Here is an 18,511-nt window from a genome sequence, read left to right as displayed (position 1 = left end):
ACTTTGGACATAATTGTCAGGAGGGACCAGTCAGTGGAGAAGGATATCATGTTTGGTAAGGTGGAGGGTCTTAGAAAAAGAGGAAAACCCCCAGCAAGATGGATTGGAAAAGTGGTAGCATCAATGAACTCAAGTGTGGCAACAATTGTGAGATTGACCCAGGACTGGACAGTGATTTGTTCTTTTGTCCATAGGGTCCCTGTGAGTCGATATCGACTCAATGACACCTAACAACAATACCGATCAGCTGGTTAGGTGGCTGTCTTCCAAATTTCTTGTCATAGAGGAATGAGTGGCTCCAGTGCTGCTACATCAGTTTGTTGAATGATTTCAGTTTGTATTCTATCAATTCCTGAACCCATGTTCTTTGCCAGTGCTTTCAGTGCATCTTTGGCTTCTTCTTTCAGTACCATTAACAAGTGTAACATATGCTGATTACATACTCTTGATCATATACTATTTATTGAAATGGCTGAACATCAACCATTTAGTACTTTTTACATCTTTCAACATTTTGTTCATAGAATCCTTCTGTATTGCAAGTTGTGACTTGAATTTTTTCCTCAGTTTTTTTTTCAGCTTGTGAAATGCTGAACATGTTCTTCCCTTTTAGTTTTCTAACTCTAGGTATCTGCACATTTTATTGTAATTTTTAACTTTGTCTTCTAGAGCTGACCTTTAAAATTTTATGTTCAGCTCTTTTATCTCCTCATTTCTTGTATTTGCATTTGCAGCTTTACATTGTAGAGCAAGTTTCAGTGTTTCTTTTGACATCCATTGGTCTTTTCCTTATTTCTTGTCTTCCCGACGACCTTTTGATTTCTTCCTGTATGATGTTCTTGATGTTATCCAACAACTCTCTGGTGTACAGTGATTAGTGTCTAATGCATGAAATTTGTTCTTGAGATGATCTCTGAATTTGCATGTGATGTCTTCAAGCACATATTTTGACTCTCATGGACTTGTTTTAATTTTCTTCTGTTTCATTCTGAACTTGGATGTGAGCAATTGATCTTCTGTTCTACAGTCTATCCCTGGTCTTGTTTTGACTGATGATGTTATAAGTTTGACTTCTGTATATTATATTTGGTGAGGACCATAATCATTTCTATGTTGTTATAAAAGGTATTTGCAATGAAGAAGTCATTGGTCTTGCAAAATTCTATCATGTGATCTCCAGCATTGTTTCTATCACCAAGGTCCTATTTCCAACTACTGATCATTCTTCTTACTTTCCAAGTTTTGTATTCTAAATGCCAGTAATTATCAATACATCTTACTTACACATTTGCTCAATTGCAGACTGAAGAAATTGGTGGAATTCTTCAATTTTATCATCACTGGCTTTAGTGTTGTTGCGTAAATTTGAATGATAGTAGCATTACCTGGTCTGTCTGGTAGCTATATCAGTCTGGTGGCTATTATTGTACCGCAAGTAGCATTATACTTCAAGATAGATCTTAAAATGTTCTTTTTGATGATGAATGTGATGCTATTCCTTTTCAATTTGTCATTCCTGGCATAGCAAACCATGTGATTGTCAGATTCAAACTGGAAATACCAATTTCTTACTAATGGCACAAAAATATTTCAACAACTCATTTGCCATTTTTTCAATATTTAAGACTATTTTTGGAATCTTTTCATTCTGTCTGGCCTACCCGTAATTGGACTCATGCGAACAAGCTGATATAAGGCAGGGTTTTGTAGCATTCATCATGGAAAATCTCTCACCATTATATGCAATTTTAAGCATGTCCATGGGGCAAAAGTGATACAACGAGAATCTTTGGCATCACAGCTGGGATAAATTTTAAAAGGCATTTCCTCAGTCAAGGTTTATCTGGTGTTTTTTAAGGGAAATATGAAGTTCAAATAAAGTGTTATCAGAGGGATCGAAAAGCAAGGAAAGGTATAAAGAGATACCAGCCATCAGAGGATTAAATAGGATGGGAGCTGAATTTGAGTGTATAATTTTAAAAGTTCTACTTTGTTAATTTAAAGACAGTTCCTGAAAGGTAGCAATTTCACTCATTGTCTTGATATCTGTTGTTGTTGTTGTTAAGTGCCATCCTGTGAGTTCTGACTCACAGCAACCCTATTTAGGGTTTTGGAGGAGTGGCTGGTGGGTATGAATGCTGACCTTGTGGTTAGCAGTCAAAGGCTTGTCCTACAGTGCCACACAAAGAGTTCTTGAAGTGGATTGTTATTTTTGTTGTTAGGTGCCATCAAGTGGGTTCTGACTCACAGCAACCCAATATAGAGTTTCCAAGGAGCTACTGGTGATTTTGAGCCACTGACCTTGTGGTTTAAACTGACTTTGAGGTCCAGCAGTTATCCTACAGTGACACACCAGGAGGGATCTGTATACACACATAGAATAACAAACAGTAGAGTAAAGGATTAGTAATTATACATACAATCAGATTCAGCTTGAATTCCATTGAAATGTAAAGACTGGCCACATGCTAGTGAGTTACCACCCAGGTGAGTAGGGCAAAACAGTTCAGTTAAGCATGATTGCAGTCAGGAACTTATTGTAACTAGGAACAAATTATTTACATCTTGACCTTTTGCTTCTTTGGAATGTCTCCTGTCTCTGTCTTTCTCATGAATGACACAAGTACCTCCAGTTTGAAACTTTAACATTTATAATGTTAACAGTTTGCACAGCTCACAGACTCCACTTATTTCTTGTTTATCACATAGTAATAACTTTTGTTGTTACTGAAAAGTGCTGTTGAGTCGGTTCCAATTCATCGTGATCCTATGCGAAACAGAACAGAACACTGCCTCGTCCTCAGTCAACCTCAAAATAGTTGCTATGATTGAATCGATTGTTGATGCCATAATGCCAATCCATCTCATTGGGGTCTTCATCTGTTTTTGCTGAATCTCACACATGATGTCCTTTACCACTTTACTATGCATGTCTGTCTCTAAGGACTGGTCTCTTCTGATAATATGTCTGAAATACGAGAGAGAGAGAGAGAGAGACAGAGAGACAGACAGACAGACAGACAAAGTCTGATCATTCAGGCTTTTAAGGTGCATCCTGGTTGTACTTCCTCCAACAGAGATTTGTTTGTTCTGGCAGTCCATGATCATTTTTTTTCTTCTCTTTACATTGAGGTGCAATCCATACTGAAGGCTGTTAAGTGCCTTTAACTTGGTTTTGACTCAAAGTGACCCTGTATAGAGTTTCCGGGGAGTGGCTGGTAAATTTGAACTGCCAATCTTGTGGTTCAAATCGACCATGTGGTCTAGTGCTTATCCTACAATGCAACACCAGGACATGGGCCTTTAATATTCTTCTCCAACACCATAACTCAAATGCATCAATTATTCTATGGTATTCCTTAGTTTTTGTCCAACTTTCACAAACATCTGAGGCTATTGAAAATACCATGGCTTGATTTAGGTGCACTTTAGTCCTCAAGATGACATCTTTGCTCTTGAGCACTTTAAAGAGGTCTTTTGCAGCACACTAACCTAATGCTATATGTCACTTGTTTCCTTGACTGCTTACATAAATGTTGATGGTGGATCAAAGTAAAATGAAGTCTTTGACAATTTCAGTCTGTTCTCCATTTATCATGATGCTATTTATTGGTCCAGTAGTGAGGATTTTTATTTTATTCACATTGAAGTCCTTTGATTTTCCACAATATTTTAAGTCCTCTTCACTTTCAGCAAACAAGGATCTATCATCTGTATTTTTGTTGTTGTTAAGTACCGTGGAGTCAGTTCCTACTCATAGTGACCCTGCACAGGGTTTCTGAGGCTGTATATCTTTACGGGAGCAGAACGTCTCATCTTTCTCCTGAAGAACCACTGGTAGCTTCGAACTGCTGACCTTGAGGTTAGCAACCCAATTCGTAACCACTACACTACCAGAGCTCCTGTATCATCTGTATAATATAGGTTATTAATGAGTCCTTCTCCAATTCTGATACCATGTTTTTCTTCATATGATCCATCTTCTTGGATCATTTACTCAGCATACAAATTTAATAAATGTGGTGAAAGAATACTTCCCTGGCCACACCTTTCCTGATTTTAAGCCATTCAATGTCCCTTTGTTCCATTTTAACGATTGCATCTTGCTCTATGTACAGCTTCCTTTTGAGCACCATTAAGTGTTCTGGAATACTTATTTTCCACAATGCTGTATGTAACTTGTCATGATCCACACAGTGGAAAGCCTTTGCATGATCAATAAAACACAGATAAATATCTTTTTAAGGAGCTCTGGTAGTGTAGAGATTGTGAATCGGGCTGCAAATCTCAAGATCAGTAGTTCACAACTATCAGCTGTTCTGCGGGAGAAAGATAAGGCTTTCTGCTCCCAGAAAGATTTACAGCCTTGGAAATCCTGTATAGGGTCGCTATGAATCTGAACTGACTCCACGACACATAACAACAACAACAAATATCTTTCTGATATTCTCTGGTTTTAGCCAAGATCCATCTGATGTTACCAATGATCTTCTTCACTCCATGTCCTCATCTGAATCCAGCTTGAACCTCTGGCAGTTCCCTGTCAATGTATTCTTTCAGTCATTTTAAAATTATCTTTAGCAAAATATTACTTGCATGTGATATTAATGACATTGTCCGATAATTTCCACATCTTGTTGGGTCAATGCTCTTTTAAAATGGGCACAAATATGTATCTCTTCCAACCAGTTGGCCAGGTGGTTTTATTCCAACTATTTTGGCATAGATGAGTGAATTCCTCCAGTGGTGCATCAGTTTATTGAATGATTTCTATTTGTATTTCATCAATTCCCTGACCTTTGTTCTTTCCCAATAGTGTCAGTACATCTTGGGCTTCATACTTCAATGACCCCCATCTCCCTGAGGGGCAGACACAGGCAGCCAGGTGATGAACGAACGACATGGTGTTTACTTAAGACCTTGCCCTGGTTGAAGCTTTTGCCCACATGCTAGAAGTCTCCCTCCCAGGAAAAGTACTCTCGCACCAACGTCTGGGTCTCCTCGCTGCCAGGATCCAGCTTCCGCCACGTGTAGGACTGGTAGTCCACCTGCCAATCTGGACTCAGCCGGAAGGCAACCTCTTGGCCTCGGAAGACCCAGACTCCAGAGATAGAGCTGCTGTTGTTGATTCCAAAGAGGATGACACTGGCAAAGACATTCTTCCTCAGCTTGTCCAAACGCTGGAACAGTCCTGTGATGAGGTTGCAGTTCATGAAGGTCTGGGTAAGCTCTTCGGGGAAGCGGTACTCAGAATACCACAAAGACCAGCCATCCTTATCAAAGTGCTTGCAGAAATACGGCAGTGCCACAGAGACCGTGTCCTCATTGGAGTACTTGTGCTTAAGTTCATCCAACACAAAGGTACTCTTGGGCAGGTGAGCAAAGGGGTCCTTGGCCTTTGGCTCAGCAGCTAGTGCCTGCTCACATTCGTCCATCTCCTCCTCAGGGGTAGCAGCCGCGGTCTTCTTCTCTTCTTTCTTCTCAGCCTGGGCCTTCTGCTTCTCCTCCCACTGACCTTTCTCTTTCCGTGGGGTGTCCTTCTTAGGCTGGCTCTCCGCAAACTTTTTAGCATAGAACTGAGCCATCTTCTCACAGACCTTCACCTCCCCCAAAAAAAGCCTGGCCTGGGGCTGGTTAATGCAGGTGAGGAACCAGCGGTTGGTATTGGGGAAGGCCTGACGAAAAGAAGACTCTAGGACCTGTTTGTAGAGCCATGACAGGGTACAGACAACTGTGATGTCAGCCAGGGTAACACGTTCGCCCACCAGGAAAGTCCTCGTTTTCAAGTGAGCATCTAGCAGTCCCAGAATTCGTCTCACCTCCTCCTTGGCATTCTTGTTGTGATGCATGATACCCAAGGTGGGGAACACCCAGGCACTGGCTGGGGAGACTATGTCTCTGTCAGCAAAGCTCACCCACTGCACCACCTGAGCTGCTGTCTCTGGACTACTTCGCCGCAGCTCCTCAGTGCTCACATACTAAGCAATGCCATTGCTTTCAAAGACACAGAATCCATCATCACCCTCAAACGCTGGAACCTTGCCTGTAGGAAATTTGCGGAGAAAATCGGGGGTGCGGTTGGTTTTTGACCAAAGTGGAAGTAGGGTAGTGCAGAGATTACGTGGACCTGAGCCCCGCTGTACTGAGCAGCAATGAGGGCCTTGAAGGCTCTCCAGTTTTCAGGATATGTGTACAGGGTCCCGGCCGCCATGGTGATTCTGCAGAGAAAAGTACCATCAGCTCTTGATCATATGCTACCTCTTGAAATTGACACTGACCATTTCTTTTTGGTTCACTGACTTTGTGACTCTGTGTATTCCTTTAATCTTCTTTTGATGCTTTCTGTACCATTCAATAGCAGTAATAATATAGCAAATGTTATTGATCCCTATGCAAATGGTGGACCATTTGCCAAGAATTTTCTTTGTACAAAAGTATCACCTTACAAATGCATCTTCAAATTGTAGATGCTATATATCTAGGGAAAATATCATTAAAAAAAGGAAAGATTAGATACTTCATTTAGAACAGCTGTTAAGTGTTCTTATCATAAAACTTCCCATAATTACCATAGATTCTTGGTCTTTCTGTTTCTGACTGAGAACCTCCTTAGTTTATCCTGCTTTTCAGCCTTATTTCCACACAGTATTTATTACTTCATTAAACACATGGAGTCCTGGTGTAGCTCTGTGGGATAAAGCGACTGCAAGGTCATGTTGAACCACAAGGTTGGTGGTTCAAATTCACTAACTGCTTCTTGGAAACACTATACAGGGTCACTATGACTCAGAACCATCTGGATGACACTTAACAACAACAGTGACAAACACATTTACTTGGTTCAGTAATCAAAAGGTGCCTCTAAGTTGATCTTTTAGGAATGACAGTAGCATCACCTTAACCATAGTTTTTGTTGTTGCTATTCTTTGAAACAATTGTACACTAGGTGATGGAGCCTACAAAGCATACTCAGACAGCTGCCTTATATTCCATTTGTCAGGTATTTCTTATTCCTTCTTCTGCTCCACACTGTATCATTACATTCTGAGAAATGACTAGGAGGAAGGGGTATAAATTAGCACAAGAGACCAGAGAATAGGTCACATAAAGGGTAGGTGAACCAATTAATTGGAACAGTGAGAACTACTGTATGTTCAAATTCAGAATTATGCTGAAGCAGTCACAAAATAACAAGACTTAAATGATGACAAAATATAGGGTGGAATGAGATTCAGATGAAAGTAGAATTGGAAAGGGCAAATCAGAATTGAAAGGTCAGTCTCTACAGAACAGGTTATTTGCAAGATACAAACAAAGAAACATACAGGGTTAGGGTAAGAAATAACCAATAAAAGGAGAGAGAGAGAATTTTTCTAGGGAGAAAATAATGCTCACATTTGTTACTTTTAAAGCGAACAACTGCACAATTGTTCAGAGTATGTTTTAAAAGTTTAATAGCGTTATTATAGTATTCTGTTAAGTCCATATATTTAAACTTGTCAATTGTGTCCTGCAGTAATTGAAAATTAAGGCTCTTGTATGTTCTTTTTTCTTTCTATTTTACATAAAAAAGTAGGGAATATTCAAAATGGATCAGCTTCTTATATAAAATGATTCACACAGAGCATGTAAGAATTTAAAAATGTCTCTATGATTATAAACAATTATAAACAATCTACATTCTTTTGAAATGTTCTCTCCTGAGTGATGTCCCCAACTCTGGAGGCCAATGGGACTGAGGTCTGTGATTTGATATTGATCTCTCAGAAAATGAGTCAGCCCAGGAAGAAACTCAGTCCAAATACAAATCTACTTAACACTAACTGTAAATAACTGTCCAAGACACTAAATACAAGCAGAAAGAAGATAGTTTCTTACTCTAGATATTCTATGTTGTTGCTGTTAAGTGCCATTGAGTCTGTTCCAACCCATAGTAACTCTGTATAGGGTTTCCAAAGATCATCTTGTAAGTTTGAACCACCAACCTTGAAGTTCAAATGGATCTTATGGCCGAGTGCTTATCCTACAGCACCATACCAGGGCTCTTCTGTAGAGATAATTTAAAATGAAAAATTACATGTTTTAAATCATCTAAAGAAAAATAAGAAAAAAAAAAAAATATATATATATAGACTAACAGTGTTACTGTGGCTATTGAGGCATTTTATCCATTCCTCATTTCCATATCGATAAAATCTCTCACTAAAAAACAAGTTAAAGAGCTCTGGTGGTATAGTGGTTATGAGTCAGGTTGCTAATCTCACAGTCAGAAGTTCGAAACTATCAGTGGTTATGCGGGAGAAAGGTGAGGCTCTCTGCTCCAGATAAGATTTACAGCCTTGGAAGTCCTATATGGGGTCACTGTGAGTTGGAACCAACTCCACAGCATAAAACCACTTCCAATAAACAAGCTAAGGAATTTATATTAGTTGTATTCTGTCACTTTGTCATACTGTGTTAGCTTGTGAGCTGCTTTGGTTCTGAAAGCTATGCCACTGGTATTTTAAATACCAGCAGGGTCACCCATGGTGGACAGGTTTCAGATGCGCTTCCAGACAAAGACAAACTAGAATGGAGTGATGAACTACTTCTGAATATTTAGTCACTGAAAACCTTATGAATAGTAGAGAAACACAATCAGATATAGTGCCAGAAAATGAGTCCCTCAGGTTGGAAGGTACTCAAAATGCGACTGGGGAAGAGCTGCCTCCTCAAACTAGAGTTGACTGTGATGATGTAAATGGAGTAAAGCCCATGGAACCTTCATTTGTTAATAGGGCACTACTCAAAATGAAGAGAAACAGGTATAAACATCAAATGAAAATTGAAACATGTAATGTATGAAGTATGAATCTGGGAAAACTGGAAGTTGTCAAATATGAATAGAACACATAAACATTGATATCTTTGGCATTAGTGAGCTGAAATGGACTGGTATTGGCCATTTTGAATCTGATGACCACATGGTTTACTATGCCAGAAACGACAAACTGAAGATGAATGGTGTTGCATTCATTGTCAAAAAGAACATATCCAAATCAGTCATGAGGTACAATGCTGTCTGTGATAGGATAATATTCATGTGCCTACTGGGAAGACCAGTTAATACCACTATTATTCAAATTTATGCACCAAACTCTAAAGCCAGTGAGGATGAAATAGAAGAATTCTACCAACTTCTTCAATTTGAAATTGATCAAACATGCAATCAAGATGTATTGATCATTAGTGGTGATTGGAATACAAATGTTGGGAGCAAAGAGGAAGGACCAGTAGTTGAAAATATGGCCTTGGTGATAGAAATGATGCTGGAGAACGCATGATAGAATTCTGCAAAACCAATGATTTGTTCATTTCAAATACCTTCTTTAGACAGCATAAGATATGACTATACACATGGACCTCACCAGATGGAATACATAGAAATCAAATTGACTACATCTGTGGAAAAAGACGATGGAAAAGCTCCATATCATCAGTCAAAACAAGGTGGAACAGACCATCAATTGCTCATATGCAAATTCAAACTGAAGAAAATGAAAACAAGTCTACAAAATACAAAATATGACCTTGAATATATCCCACCCTGAATTTAGAGATCATCTGAAGAACAGATTTGATACATTAAACACTAAAGCACGAAGACCAGAAGAGTTGTGGGATGACATCAAGAACATCATATATGAAGAAAGCAAAACGTCATTGAGAAGACAAGAAAGAAGGAAAAGGTCAAAATGGATGTCAAAATAGACACTGAAACTTGCTCTGCAGCATAGCGATGCTAAAGCAAATGGAAGAAATGAGGAGGTACAAGAGCTGAACAGAAAATTTCAAAGATCAGCTCCAGAAGATAAAGCCAAATATTATGAAAAAAAAATGTGCAAAGATCTGGAATCAGAAAACCAAAAAGGAAGAACATGCTCAGCATTTCTCAAGCTGGGGGAACTGAAGAAAACATTTAAGCCTCCACTTTCGTTATTAAAAGATTCTCTGGGCAAATTATTGAATGATGCAGAAAGCATCAAGAGAAGATGGAAGGAATTACACAGAGTCACTGTACCAAAAGGAAATGGTTAATGTTCAACTTTTTCAAGAGGTAGCATATGATCAAGAGCCAATGATACTGCTGCCATGTAATCTTTATTTTTCCTTAACAAAATAATATACAGGAGCACAAAATTCACTTATATACCATTATTTTACAAGTGTAAGTAATGCTCAGAATTCAAGTACAGTCAAGTGCAGAGATGCTTCCTTCTTGTTAAAATGTAAACATATGCTAATTATATACATCATGTGCCTTTGGCCCAGCTGCAAAAAATAAGTAACATCAAAAAGAAACACTGCACTTGACTGACTGTTCAGTTGCATTCCTACTGAAATTTCATACCAATACCTATGTAGTTACAGTTACATTTTTCATACCACTTAATGTAAATGCCTAAAAGATACCCCCCAAAAAATAACTCAAGTTAAAACTATATACATTTTTACATGAGGAAGTATACACAATTTTAATTGAGTTTCAGTCCTTAAACCAAACACTATTAAAGAACTTATTCCTACCCAATGCTTTTCCTATGTCAAAATGGTTACAATGTACAGGTCATACATACAGATAACAGGGATACCCTCATTTTTGTTTACTTTTAGGATGGAAAAAGATATCTAAAAGTTGTCTACAATGGATGTTACCTTGCTGAAATCACTTGCTTTTAATTTTAACATCCATTGGATACAGCTTTGTCTTTGAAATAGCTATGCAATCTGAACTCAAATGATACCAAAGATATCCTTAAATGGGAGAAAAAATACAAAAATACCACCTGCAAAGCAATAACTGACATCAACCAGACTACAAATATCCCATTGAAGGCACATAGAAGCATTTACTTCTTTGTTATCAAAGATTCTCCACTTAGCTCAGTATTAGGAGGAAAATGTGCACTGGGAACCAGTGATTTGACTTCATCTACTGAGGGTTCCTCCTTTTCCATCTCTCTAGGTTTCTCCTCTGGCTCTTTAGTAGTGGTTGTTGTTGTTGTTAAGTGCCGTCGAGTCGGTTCTGACCCATAGTGACCCTGTACAGGGTTTCTGAGGCTGTAAATCTTTATGGGAGCAGAAAGCCTCATCTTTCTCCCGCGGAGCAGCTGGTAGTTTCGAACTGCTGACCTTAAGGTACGCAGCCCAATTCGTAACCACTACGCTACTAGAGCTCCTTCGGTACCTGGTGCTTTTTAAGTCACATGGTCTGTCTGCTCTATAACTGACATTTTGTCATCTGTTTGCTCTGTAGTTATCAAGAACATCTAGTTCTTTTTAAGATTCTTCAGGGGTTGGCTTTCTAATGGAACCACATTTCCCAATGGCAAGGGGCCAACTGAACTGGCACTTTCCACTGCCTGTCTCTTCTCAAAACTAAAATCTGGAAGTCTGGGAGCCTGTATTGGAATTTTCCTTTCAAAGCCATGCCATTATGAGAAAAACACTGTTGACAAATAAGGGCATACCTGTTCTGTGGACCATCACCAGCAAAATATTGAACAATTCTATCCAGAGCACCCCATTCTCAAGGGGCAATGGGTCTTGCTAGAGGTGGCATTGGAGAACGAAGACCCATTCCAGCCACAGTAGCAGGGGATCCAAGACATCTTGGTAACACATTTGAAAGTACAGTTGGACTAACAGTTCTTTTGGGTGGTCCACTAGGGGCAGAAATGTCTTTTGGTGGTCCAGGAGACACTGGAACTTGTAGAAGAGGTCCCTGGTTAGCAGTTGTTCGTGCTGGGGATAGGTTTCTTTGAGCTGCAGTTTGTTGAATCTCTCTTATAGTTGTTAGTGTGTGTGTGTCAGTTTGTTGTACTGTGGTGGCTTGTTATTGTGATTCTGGAAGCTATACCATGGGTGTTTTAAGTGCCAGCACTGTGTGTGTATGTGTGTTTGCCCCTCTATGGACAATGTCTGTCTTTCCTGGCTTCCTTTTTGTTAAACAGAGCAAATATGTTAGCTTCCTTTCTCCAATATTATCAGCATTTTCTTTTGTTAGAATTTCTCTTTACTGACACAAAATGTTTTATAGTTCTAACTCTAACTTAGAGGTGTGTATCTGACAAAACAGAACAAAATAAAATAAAGTAACAACAATAAGAATAAAAAAGCTATAGTATGTTAAACATTAAATGCATTCATTTAGTATTATATACAATCATATAATACTAGGTCCATATGTGAGCAAAAATTTGAAAATGCAAATGCTTTCTATAATTGCTTTCTTTTTCTGGATGACAAATCCCTAACATTGTATATCTGACCTTTGAGAATTGCCTTCCCTAATCTCTTTTGTTTTACTCTCTTCTTCTCTTTATACCATCTGTTCTTTTGCTTCTTTTCCTTCTTTTTGCTTAACTTTTCTTTTATCACTTAGTGGAATTTTGTTGAACATCTGTTATTTTGGATGCTTTCAGAGAACCTTAATAAATAAATTTAATGTTATTTTTATATATTCAAATTCTACAACTATGGAATTTTGCCTACCGCAATCTATCTTTGGAGTTCTGGTGTGGTGGTGGTTGTGTGCCTTGGAATCGGAACCGACTCATAATGACCCTGTACAGGGTTTCTGAGGCTGTAAATTTTTACAGGAGCAGAAAGCCTCATCTTTCTCCCATGGAACAGCTGGTAGTTTCAAACTGTGGACTTTGAGGTTTGCAGCCTGATTCGTAACCACTAGTGTGGTACTATGGATTAATGTGCCAGACAAAGTTGCCTTGAACCATAAAGTCAGTGGTTCAAGCTCACCAGTCTCTGCTCAGAAACCCTATACAGGGTCACTATGAGTCAGAACTGACTCGAGGGCTCTTCACAACAACAACAACAACAACAACAAAATCTATTTTTGCTACTTACTCTATTTTTCCCATTTTGATAGTTATGTACTTAGCCTTGACTCACACTCACATTTAATCATACCCAGACTAATATATACATAAGAAAGACTATAGTAAAGAAATTTATGTTTTAAATGGCAAGCCTGTTAGAGCAGCAGCTTTAAGGAATGGACTGGGGCATTCATCTTAAGAATATGTTTACAATACAATTGAAAAGTATTAATTAGTCAGTTCTGGATACCTCTTGTTAATTTTACCAGTTAAAACTGAAGCACAAAGAGTTTTCTTTTTCATTCAAAATTCTTCAATAGAAAAGGATTAAAGAATTGTGCATGAGGTCACCATATGCCAGGGAACAACTCTATGGCAGTTAACAACAGCAAAAATGTATTAGTCATAGTTCTAAAAGCTAAGAACACATGGAAAAAGAACTAATTTTCTTCTCTCAATGAATTAATAATCTTAAGAGAGAGTTAATAAAACAATCAACAGAAATATTATATTGCTGATGTATATACCAAAAAAAGTGAAAATAGAAAGGAGTTCCTAAAAATGTCTTGACAAGGAAGACTGTTTTCTTAAAAGATGTATCATTAGTTTAATGCTGAGAGATAAATACAAGTTTGTCATGTAGACTATTACTGATGAAAAGAAGTGCTTGAAATGTAAATAAATGAAGATATAGAAATAATGCAGATAGTTGAAATTTTAATTCAAGTGTATGAGTCTTGTGAGTGAATCAGTGAAACATAAAATACAAAATATGGGTGAACCTGTTCAGATAAAATGATATATGATTGAGAAGGAGAAGGTTTTATGTTAGTACTATATACATTGAAAATCATTTAAAATTTGGGTGATAAGGAAACATGTCCTGAGACTGAATTAAAGAGAGAACTTTGGAAACATAGGGATGGAAAACAAAGGGATGATGCTTTGGAGAGCATGAGAATGTTGGTTGTTTGTTGAAAAAGAATAGTGATAGCAGAGGCCACTGTGGAAAGCTTGGAGTGAAACTCAAAATTGGTATAGAATAGTGGAGAAAGTATTTGTGAAAAAGTCACAAGTGAATTTTGGGGAAAAGAATTATGGATTACTGTCAAAGGAAATCATGTAAAATGTTTGGTAAAGATTTTTGGCAAAGTTGTTTCAAATGACACTTGTATAGAAGTTGTCATCTGGTGAGGTTGGCAAGTCTTGAAATTGTGTATGATTTCTTATAATCATATAACAGAAAAAAATTTAATACCAAATAATGCTTTTACCCAAGGTTAGTTATTTTTATATCCCCTCACTAAAAGAGCTTTTTGCTATCAAACAAGAAAAATATAATCTTCCTATGATTTTTTGTCTCTACCAAAAACAAAAAGTCATTAAGAAGACAAGAAAGAAGGAAAAGATCAAGATGGATGTCAGAAGAGACTCTGAAACTTGCTCTCCAACATAGAGAAGCCAAAGCAAATGGAAAAATTGAAGAGGTGCAAGAGCTGAACAGGAAATTTCAAAGATCAGCTTGAGAAGATAAAGCCAAATACTATAATAAAATATGCAAAGATTTAGAGTTAGAAAACCAAAAGGGAAGAACACGGTCAGTATTTCTCAAGCTGGGGGAACTGAAGAAAAAATTCAAGCCTCGACTTTCATTATTGAAAGATTCACTGGGCAAATTATTGAATGATGCAGAATGCATCAAGAAAAGATGGAAGGAATACACAGAGTCATTGTACCAAAAGGAAATGGTTAATGTTCAACCATTTCAAGAGATACCATATGAACAAGAGCCAATGATACTCAGAGAGGAAGTCCAAAGTGCATTGAAAGAAGTGGCAAAGAACAAGGCACCAGGAATTGATGGAATAAAAATTGAAGTCTTTCAGGAAAGTGAGGCAGCACAGGAGGCACTCACTCATCTCTGCCAAGAAATTTGGAAGACAACTGTCTGGCCGACTGATTGGAAGAGATCAATGTTTATGCCCATTCCAAAGAGAGGTGACCCAACGGAATGCGGAAATCATCGGACAATCTCTTTGATATCTCAAGCGATCAAGTTTTGCTAAAGGTAATACAGAAACGGCTACAATCATACATTGACAGAGAACTTCCAGAGGTTCAAGCTGGATTCAGAAGAGGCCGTGGAACGAGAGATATCATTGCTGATGTCCGATGGATCTTGGCTGAAAGCAGAGAATATCAGAAGGATGTTTACCTGTGCTTTATTGACTATGCAAAGACTTTCAATTGTGTGGATCATGACAAGCTATGGACAACATTGAGAAGTATGAGTTTTCCAGAACACTTAATTGTACTTCTGAGAAATCTGTACCTAGACCAAGAAGCAGTTGTTCGAACAGAACATGGGAACACTGAATGTTTTAAAATTGGGAAAGGTGTGAGACAGGGTTGTATTCTTTCACCATACTTATTCAACCTGTATGCTGAGCAAATAATACGAGAAGCTGGGTTATATAAAGAAAAACGTGGCATCAGGATTGGAGGAAGACTCATTAACAACCTGCGATATGCAAATGATACAACCTTGATCACTGAAAGTGAAGAGGACTTGAAACATTTACTTATGAAGATTAAAGAGCACAGCCTTCAATATGGATTACATCTCAATGTCAAGAAAACAAAAATCCTCACCACTGGACCAATAAACAACATTCTTATCAATGGAGAAAAGATTGAAGTTGTCAAGGACTTTATTCTTCTTGGATCAACTATCAACACTCACGGAAGTAGCAGTCAAGAGATCAGACGACGTATTGCACTGGGCAAATCTGCACAGGAACTTTTTAAATTATTGAAGAGCAGAGATGTCAGCTTGAGGACTAGGGTGCGCCTGACACAGGCCATTGTGTTTTCAGTAGCCTCATACGGATGCGAAAGCTGGACAGTGAATAAGGAGGATCATAGAAGAATTGATGCCTTTGAGTTGTGGTGTTGGAGGAGAATACTGAAAGTGCCATGGACTGCCAAAAGAACCAATAGATCTGTTTTGGAAGAAGTGCAGCCAGAGTGCTCCTTGGAGGCCAGGATGGCTAAGCTTCGTCTCTCCAACTTTGGACATATTGTCCGGAGGAAACAATCGTTGGAGAAGGATGTCATGCTGGGTAGGGTGGAGGGTCAGAGAAAAATAGGAAGACCCCCAACGAGATGGATCAGCCAGGTGGCATCATTGATGGACTCAAGTGAGGTTGGCCCAGGATCAGACATTGTTTCGTTCTGCTGTGCATGGGGTCGCTATGAGTCGGTTCCAACTCGATGGCATCTGACAACAACAACAACCAAAAACAAGGTTGTGATGATATTCATTCATGTATGATCGATTATCATATAATATATATTTTTGTAGGATTGAATGTAAGAGTTGTTTTTTAATCATTATCCAGCTTACTTTCTGAATTAATGCTTATTTACTTGGCACATTGATACCCTTTTCCAGAATGTTATTGTTAATATAATGCTTGCTGACTGCATTGCAATACATGTTTTATGATTATTTTCCTGGAATGTTAATCTAACTGGGAGTCCAGGTTTTCCTATGTATTTCTATTATTATATTACAAGTACTTATTTAAACAATTTTTGTACAGTAAGCTTGCCAATAATGTTATACACTAAAAAACACATGGGGGAAAATAATGTTGCAGAGGATCATTGGCTTATATAGCTTAAAAGCCCAAAGACAGGAATAGTTTGGGGAAAGTCTTGAGTCCCTGGCTCAAAAGATAACACTAAAAAGTAGAACTCTTCTGTCTCTCTACATAGTTACAAAATAACCTCTTTTTTTTTTTCATAAAATAGTTACGGCAGTTGTAATATTCATATCATCACTCAACAAATTTGAGAGGAACAGAAGGACACCTCAGACAAGTTCTTTTTTGAAAGCTTTGAAAACATGTCATCTCACAAGACTCTGCTACAGTTGTCTTTACCTCCATCCATCAGTGAGGACTGAGTTGGATGGGGTGGCTGCTGAGTGATTACTGGCTGCTGAGTGATTACTGGCATACTCTAACTAATCCCCACCCAAATCTAAACATGTCTGGAAAAGAAAAGAGATTTTTGCAGAGTCTATATCACTTTCTTAGAAGAAATATAACTGAAATGCACCTTAGATGTAAGGATGGAGAGACTTCATCTTATTTACTTTGGACTTGTCATCTTGCTAGAAAAGAAATCATGTTTTATAAAGTAGAAGATCAGTGAAAACAAGAAAAATCCTAAATGAGATAGAGTGATGCAATATCATCAATAGTAGATTCAAACATATCGAAAATCATAGAGATTGTGCAGGACCACATGTTGTGTAGTTTTCTTATACAGACACCATGAATCAGAACTGATCCTTGGGCAATGACATCAACAACAAATGCAGTGTTTCCTAAAAACACTCCACCAGCCTCTCATTTGGAAGGACAAACTAGGATACCAAATATACAACTTATTTTCAGAACAAAAGTTAAATAACTAAAAAATATATATATATGGCATATGTATTTTTGAAAGTGACTGTTATTTTTTATCCTTTTGCCAAGAACCTGATTGAGTTAAAACATTTTATTTCAGTCATACTCTTGGTCTGATTTTAATCTATATGTCAAACAAGCTGTTTAGTTTATTATATAACTCTCTACCAAATTTTTTTAATGTGTGCTTTAAAATATAAAATTAATTTTTGCTTAATCTGCACTTCAATCCTTAGAATTTATGTGATCCAAAAAGAATGAAACAACTCAGTTTGATGGGATCTTTATAATTTAGAAGTTGTTAAATTTTGATTGATGTCAATGGATTATTTAGTGAAAAAGAAATATGGTATTAAAAAAAATATATACAGACTTTGTATTATATCATGCTGTTAGTTCCAATTAGTTCTCACTCATAATTACCTCATGTCAAACAGAAAGAAAACCTACCCAGTCCTGCACCATAAAAGGCAATAAAAGAGTGTAGCTAAAAACTAATGACAAATTCTCTGTGCAGGAAAATTATTTCAGGAGCAGGAAATATTTATGATAATCTAGTTAATTTAAATATTAATGCATATCTTTGCTGATTAACAAATTCTAGTAAGCATTGTGTTACTCTTTTAGTGATTCACTTACTTTTTGTTGTTGTTATTGTTGTTAGTGACATTGAGTAGGTACTGACTCATAATGACCCTATGCACAGCAGAATGAAACACTGCCTGATCCTGGGCCAACCTCACAATTGTTTGGCCACATTTGAGCCCGTTGATGCTGCCACTTTGCTAATCCATCTCTCTGGGGATCTTCCTCTTTTTCTCTGATCCTACACCTTACCAAACATGAGATCCTTCTCCAGCGACTCGTCCCTCCTGACAATATGTATGAGAAACGAAATTTGGCCATCCTGACCTCCAAGGAACACTCTGGCTGCACTTGTTCCATCACAGACTGTTGGTTCTTTTGGCAGCCCATGGCACTTTCAATATTCTCCTCCAACACCATAACTCAAAAGCATCAATTGTTCTACAGTCTCCCTTATTCACTGTCCAGCTTTCAAATACATATGAGGTTATTGAAAATATTAAAGCTTGTGTCAGGCACACCTTGGTCCTTAAACTGACATCTTTGCTCTTCAACACTTTAAAAAGG

General features: G+C 37.8%; 1 protein-coding gene and 1 pseudogene across 1 annotated transcript in view; one reads left to right on the top strand and one right to left on the bottom strand.

Moving 5' to 3' along the window:
* GALNTL6 (UDP-N-acetyl-alpha-D-galactosamine:polypeptide N-acetylgalactosaminyltransferase-like 6) overlaps nucleotides 1-18,511 on the top strand; it is a 2,035,427-nt gene that overhangs the window by 96,437 nt on the left and 1,920,479 nt on the right. The window lies entirely within an intron of this gene.
* On the bottom strand, nucleotides 4,836-6,211 carry LOC102818129 (annotated as a pseudogene).

Source organism: Chrysochloris asiatica, unplaced genomic scaffold (genome assembly GCF_000296735.1).
Source record: "Chrysochloris asiatica unplaced genomic scaffold, ChrAsi1.0 scaffold00066, whole genome shotgun sequence".
Lineage (NCBI taxonomy): Eukaryota > Metazoa > Chordata > Mammalia > Afrosoricida > Chrysochloridae > Chrysochloris > Chrysochloris asiatica.
The sequence above is the reverse complement of the archived record's forward strand: the minus strand, read 5'-3'. Positions and strand labels throughout refer to the sequence as shown.